Source organism: Synchiropus splendidus, unplaced genomic scaffold, assembly GCF_027744825.2.
Source record: "Synchiropus splendidus isolate RoL2022-P1 unplaced genomic scaffold, RoL_Sspl_1.0 HiC_scaffold_58, whole genome shotgun sequence".
Taxonomy (NCBI): domain Eukaryota; kingdom Metazoa; phylum Chordata; class Actinopteri; order Syngnathiformes; family Callionymidae; genus Synchiropus; species Synchiropus splendidus.
The window spans coordinates 137821-145350 of record NW_026527092.1 but is presented as its reverse complement, the minus strand read 5'-3'; positions in this window follow the sequence as shown (position 1 = coordinate 145350).

The following is a 7530-nucleotide window of genomic DNA, read 5'->3' as shown; positions in this document are numbered from 1 at the left end:
TACTAGAAAGACCCTTTCTGCTATAGTGGGAGGTTAAAATTTCATGTTCTGAAGCTTTCCTGAAAAGTTATGGCACAATGCACAAAAACGCTTTTCAGCCTGAGATAAGGTGGGTTTCGGAACGCCAAACATAAAAGTGTTGATAACTTTTGAAAAACACTTCAGACAGCTTAGATTTGATGTGCAACTACTAGAAAGACCCTTTCTGCTATAGTGGGAGGTTAAAATTTCATGTTCTGAAGCTTCCCTGAAAAGTTATGGCACAATGCACAAAAACGCTTTTCAGCCTGAGATAAGGTGGGTTTCGGAACGCCAAACATAAAAGTGTTGATAACTTTCGAAAAACACTTCAGAGAGCTTAGATTTGATGTGCACCTACTAGAAAGATCCTTTCTGCTATAGTGGGAGGTTAAAATTTCATGTTCTGAAGCTTCCCTGAAAAGTTATGGCACAATGCACAAAAACGCTTTTCAGCCTGAGATAAGGTGGGTTTCGGAACGCCAAACATAAAAGTGTTGATAACTTTGGAAAAACACTTCAGACAGTTTAGATTTGATGTGCAACTACTAGAAAGACCCTTTCTGCTATAGTGGGGGGTTAAAATTTCATGTTCTGAAGCTTTCCTGAAAAGTTATGGCACAATGCACAAAAACGCTTTTCAGCCTGAGATAAGGTGGGTTTCGGAACGCCAAACATAAAAGTGTTGATAACTTTTGAAAAACACTTCAGACAGCTTAGATTTGATGTGCAACTACTAGAAAGACCCTTTCTGCTATAGTGGGAGGTTAAAATTTCATGTTCTGAAGCTTCCCTGAAAAGTTATGGCACAATGCACAAAAACGCTTTTCAGCCTGAGATAAGGTGGGTTTCGGAACGCCAAACATAAAAGTGTTGATAACTTTCGAAAAACACTTCAGACAGCTTAGATTTGATGTGCACCTACTAGAAAGACCCTTTCTGCTATAGTGGGAGGTTAAAATTTCATGTTCTGAAGCTTCCCTGAAAAGTTATGGCACAATGCGTAAAAACGCTTTTCAGCCTGAGATAAGGTGGGTTTCGGAACGCCAAACATAAAAGTGTTGATAACTTTGGAAAAACACTTCAGACAGTTTAGATTTGATGTGCAACTACTAGAAAGACCCTTTCTGCTATAGTGGGAGGTTAAAATTTTATGTTCTGAAGCTTCCCTGAAAAGTTATGGCACAATGCACAAAAACGCTTTTCAGCCTCAGATAAGGTGGGTTTCGGAACGCCAAACATAAAAGTGTTAATAACTTTGGAAAAACACTTCAGAGAGTTTAGATTTGATGTGCAACTACTAGAAAGACCCTTTCTGCTATAGTGGGAGGTTAAAATTTCATGTTCTGAAGCTTCCCTGAAAAGTTATGGCACAATGCACAAAAACGCTTTTCAGCCTGAGATAAGGTGGGTTTCGGAACGCCAAACATAAAAGTGTTAATAACTTTGGAAAAACACTTCAGACAGTTTAGATTTGATGTGCAACTACTAGAAAGACACTTTCTGCTATAGTGGGAGGTTAAAATTTCATGTTCTGAAGCTTTCCTGAAAAGTTATGGCACAATGCACAAAAACGCTTTTCAGCCTGAGATAAGGTGGGTTTCGGAACGCCAAACATAAAAGTGCTGATAACTTTCGAAAAACACTTCAGAGAGCTTAGATTTGATGTGCACCTACTAGAAAGACCCTTTCTGCTATAGTGGGAGGTTAAAATTTCATGTTCTGAAGCTTCCCTGAAAAGTTATGGCACAATGCGTAAAAACGCTTTTCAGCCTGAGATAAGGTGGGTTTCGGAACGCCAAACATAAAAGTGTTGATAACTTTGGAAAAACACTTCAGACAGTTTAGATTTGATGTGCAACTACTAGAAAGACCCTTTCTGCTATAGTGGGAGGTTAAAATGTCATGTTCTGAAGCTTTCCTGAAAAGTTATGGCACAATGCACAAAAACGCTTTTCAGCCTGAGATAAGGTGGGTTTCGGAACGCCAAACATAAAAGTGTTGATAACTTTTGAAAAACACTTCAGACAGCTTAGATTTGATGTGCAACTACTAGAAAGACCCTTTCTGCTATAGTGGGAGGTTAAAATTTCATGTTCTGAAGCTTCCCTGAAAAGTTATGGCACAATGCACAAAAACGCTTTTAAGCCTGAGATAAGGTGGGTTTCGGAACGCCGAACATAAAAGTGTTGATAACTTTGGAAAAACACTTCAGACAGTTTAGATTTGATGTGCAACTACTAGAAAGACCCTTTCTGCTATAGTGGGAGGTTAAAATTTCATGTTCTGAAGCTTCCCTGAAAAGTTATGGCACAATGCACAAAAACGCTTTTCAGCCTGAGATAAGGTGGGTTTCGGAACGCCAAACATAAAAGTGTTAATAACTTTGGAAAAACACTTCAGACAGTTTAGATTTGATGTGCAACTACTAGAAAGACCCTTTCTGCTATAGTGGGAGGTTAAAATTTCATGTTCTGAAGCTTCCCTGAAAAGTTATGGCACAATGCACAAAAACGCTTTTCAGCCTGAGATAAGGTGGGTTTCGGAACGCCAAACATAAAAGTGTTGATAACTTTCGAAAAACACTTCAGAGAGCTTAGATTTGATGTGCACCTACGAGAAAGACCCTTTCTGCTATAGTGGGAGGTTAAAATTTCATGTTCTGAAGCTTCCCTGAAAAGTTATGGCACAATGCGTAAAAAAGCTTTTCAGCCTGAGATAAGGTGGGTTTCGGAACGCCAAACATAAAAGTGTTGATAACTTTGGAAAAACACTTCAGACAGTTTAGATTTGATGTGCAACTACTAGAAAGACCCTTTCTGCTATAGTGGGAGGTTAAAATTTCATGTTCTGAAGCTTTCCTGAAAAGTTATGGCACAATGCACAAAAACGCTTTTCAGCCTGAGATAAGGTGGGTTTCGGAACGCCAAACATAAAAGTGTTGATAACTTTTGAAAAACACTTCAGACAGCTTAGATTTGATGTGCAACTACTAGAAAGACCCTTTCTGCTATAGTGGGAGGTTAAAATTTCATGTTCTGAAGCTTCCCTGAAAAGTTATGGCACAATGCGTAAAAACGCTTTTCAGCCTGAGATAAGGTGGGTTTCGGAACGCCAAACATAAAAGTGTTGATAACTTTGGAAAAACACTTCAGACAGTTTAGATTTGATGTGCAACTACTAGAAAGACCCTTTCTGCTATAGTGGGAGGTTAAATTTTCATGTTCTGAAGCTTTCCTGAAAAGTTATGGCACAATGCACAAAAACGCTTTTCAGCCTGAGATAAGGTGGGTTTCGGAACGCCAAACATAAAAGTGTTGATAACTTTTGAAAAACACTTCAGACAGCTTAGATTTGATGTGCAACTACTAGAAAGACCCTTTCTGCTATAGTGGGAGGTTAAAATTTCATGTTCTGAAGCTTCCCTGAAAAGTTATGGCACAATGCACAAAAACGCTTTTCAGCCTGAGATAAGGTGGGTTTCGGAACGCCAAACATAAAAGTGTTGATAACTTTTGAAAAACACTTCAGACAGCTTAGATTTGATGTGCAACTACTAGAAAGACCCTTTCTGCTATAGTGGGAGGTTAAAATTTCATGTTCTGAAGCTTCCCTGAAAAGTTATGGCACAATGCACAAAAACGCTTTTCAGCCTGAGATAAGGTGGGTTTCGGAACGCCAAACATAAAAGTGTTGATAACTTTGGAAAAACACTTCAGACAGTTTAGATTTGATGTGCAACTACTAGAAAGACCCTTTCTGCTATAGTGGGAGGTTAAAATTTCATGTTCTGAAGCTTTCCTGAAAAGTTATGGCACAATGCACAAAAACGCTTTTCAGCCTGAGATAAGGTGGGTTTCGGAACGCCAAACATAAAAGTGTTGATAACTTTTGAAAAACACTTCAGACAGCTTAGATTTGATGTGCAACTACTAGAAAGACCCTTTCTGCTATAGTGGGAGGTTAAAATTTCATGTTCTGAAGCTTCCCTGAAAAGTTATGGCACAATGCACAAAAACGCTTTTCAGCCTGAGATAAGGTGGGTTTCGGAACGGCAAACATAAAAGTGTTGATAACTTTGGAAAAACACTTCAGACAGTTTAGATTTGATGTGCAACTACTAGAAAGACCCTTTCTGCTATAGTGGGAGGTTAAAATTTCATGTTCTGAAGCTTCCCTGAAAAGTTATGGCACAATGCACAAAAACGCTTTTCAGCCTGAGATAAGGTGGGTTTCGGAACGCCAAACATAAAAGTGTTGATAACTTTGGAAAAACACTTCAGACAGTTTAGATTTGATGTGCAACTACTAGAAAGACCCTTTCTGCTATAGTGGGAGGTTAAAATTTCATGTTCTGAAGCTTTCCTGAAAAGTTATGGCACAATGCACAAAAACGCTTTTCAGCCTGAGATAAGGTGGGTTTCGGAACGCCAAACATAAAAGTGTTGATAACTTTTGAAAAACACTTCAGACAGCTTAGATTTGATGTGCAACTACTAGAAAGACCCTTTCTGCTATAGTGGGAGGTTAAAATTTCATGTTCTGAAGCTTCCCTGAAAAGTTATGGCACAATGCGTAAAAACGCTTTTCAGCCTGAGATAAGGTGGGTTTCGGAACGCCAAACATAAAAGTGTTGATAACTTTGGAAAAACACTTCAGACAGTTTAGATTTGATGTGCAACTACTAGAAAGACCCTTTCTGCTATAGTGGGAGGTTAAAATTTCATGTTCTGAAGCTTCCCTGAAAAGTTATGGCACAATGCACAAAAACGCTTTTCAGCCTGAGATAAGGTGGGTTTCGGAACGCCAAACATAAAAGTGTTGATAACTTTGGAAAAACACTTCAGACAGTTTAGATTTGATGTGCAACTACTAGAAAGACCCTTTCTGCTATAGTGGGAGGTTAAAATTTCATGTTCTGAAGCTTCCCTGAAAAGTTATGGCACAATGCACAAAAACGCTTTTCAGCCTGAGATAAGGTGGGTTTCGGAACGCCAAACATAAAAGTGTTAATAACTTTGGAAAAACACTTCAGACAGTTTAGATTTGATGTGCAACTACTAGAAAGACCCTTTCTGCTATAGTGGGAGGTTAAAATTTCATGTTCTGAAGCTTTCCTGAAAAGTTATGGCACAATGCACAAAAACGCTCTTCAGCCTGAGATAAGGTGGGTTTCGGAACGCCAAACATAAAAGTGTTGATAACTTTCGAAAAACACTTCAGAGAGCTTAGATTTGATGTGCACCTACTAGAAAGACCCTTTCTGCTATAGTGGGAGGTTAAAATTTCATGTTCTGAAGCTTCCCTGAAAAGTTATGGCACAATGCGTAAAAACGCTTTTCAGCCTGAGATAAGGTGGGTTTCGGAACGCCAAACATAAAAGTGTTGATAACTTTGGAAAAACACTTCAGACAGTTTAGATTTGATGTGCAACTACTAGAAAGACCCTTTCTGCTAAAGTGGGAGGTTAAAATTTCATGTTCTGAAGCTTCCCTGAAAAGTTATGGCACAATGCACAAAAACGCTTTTCAGCCTGAGATAAGGTGGGTTTCGGAACGCCAAACATAAAAGTGTTAATAACTTTGGAAAAACACTTCAGACAGTTTAGATTTGATGTGCAACTACTAGAAAGACCCTTTCTGCTATAGTGGGAGGTTAAAATTTCATGTTCTGAAGCTTTCCTGAAAAGTTATGGCACAATGCACAAAAACGCTTTTCAGCCTGAGATAAGGTGGGTTTCGGAACGCCAAACATAAAAGTGTTAATAACTTTGGAAAAACACTTCAGACAGTTTAGATTTGATGTGCAACTACTAGAAAGACCCTTTCTGCTATAGTGGGAGGTTAAAATTTCATGTTCTGAAGCTTTCCTGAAAAGTTATGGCACAATGCACAAAAACGCTTTTCAGCCTGAGATAAGGTGGGTTTCGGAACGCCAAACATAAAAGTGTTGATAACTTTCGAAAAACACTTCAGAGAGCTTAGATTTGATGTGCACCTACTAGAAAGACCCTTTCTGCTATAGTGGGAGGTTAAAATTTCATGTTCTGAAGCTTCCCTGAAAAGTTATGGCACAATGCGTAAAAACGCTTTTCAGCCTGAGATAAGGTGGGTTTCGGAACGCCAAACATAAAAGTGTTGATAACTTTGGAAAAACACTTCAGACAGTTTAGATTTGATGTGCAACTACTAGAAGGACCCTTTCTGCTATAGTGGGAGGTTAAAATTTCATGTTCTGAAGCTTCCCTGAAAAGTTATGGCACAATGCACAAAAACGCTTTTCAGCCTGAGATAAGGTGGGTTTCGGAACGCCAAACATAAAAGTGTTGATAACTTTGGAAAAACACTTCAGACAGTTTAGATTTGATGTGCAACTACTAGAAAGACCCTTTCTGCTATAGTGGGAGGTTAAAATTTCATGTTCTGAAGCTTTCCTGAAAAGTTATGGCACAATGCACAAAAACGCTTTTCAGCCTGAGATAAGGTGGGTTTCGGAACGCCAAACATAAAAGTGTTGATAACTTTTGAAAAACACTTCAGACAGCTTAGATTTGATGTGCAACTACTAGAAAGACCCTTTCTGCTATAGTGGGAGGTTAAAATTTCATGTTCTGAAGCTTCCCTGAAAAGTTATGGCACAATGCACAAAAACGCTTTTCAGCCTGAGATAAGGTGGGTTTCGGAACGCCAAACATAAAAGTGTTGATAACTTTCGAAAAACACTTCAGACAGCTTAGATTTGATGTGCACCTACTAGAAAGACCCTTTCTGCTATAGTGGGAGGTTAAAATTTCATGTTCTGAAGCTTCCCTGAAAAGTTATGGCACAATGCATAAAAACGCTTTTCAGCCTGAGATAAGGTGGGTTTCGGAACGCCAAACATAAAAGTGTTAATAACTTTGGAAAAACACTTCAGACAGTTTAGATTTGATGTGCAACTACTAGAAAGACCCTTTCTGCTATAGTGGGAGGTTAAAATTTCATGTTCTGAAGCTTCCCTGAAAAGTTATGGCACAATGCACAAAAACGCTTTTCAGCCTGAGATAAGGTGGGTTTCGGAACGCCAAACATAAAAGTGTTGATAACTTTCGAAAAACACTTCAGAGAGCTTAGATTTGATGTGCACCTACTAGAAAGATCATTTCTGCTATAGTGGGAGGTTAAAATTTCATGTTCTGAAGCTTCCCTGAAAAGTTATGGCACAATGCGTAAAAACGCTTTTCAGCCTGAGATAAGGTGGGTTTCGGAACGCCAAACATAAAAGTGTTGATAACTTTGGAAAAACACTTCAGACAGTTTAGATTTGATGTGCAACTACTAGAAAGACCCTTTCTGCTATAGTGGGAGGTTAAAATTTCATGTTCTGAAGCTTTCCTGAAAAGTTATGGCACAATGCACAAAAACGCTTTTCAGCCTGAGATAAGGTGGGTTTCGGAACGCCAAACATAAAAGTGTTGATAACTTTTGAAAAACACTTCAGACAGCTTAGATTTGATGTGCAACTACTAGAAAG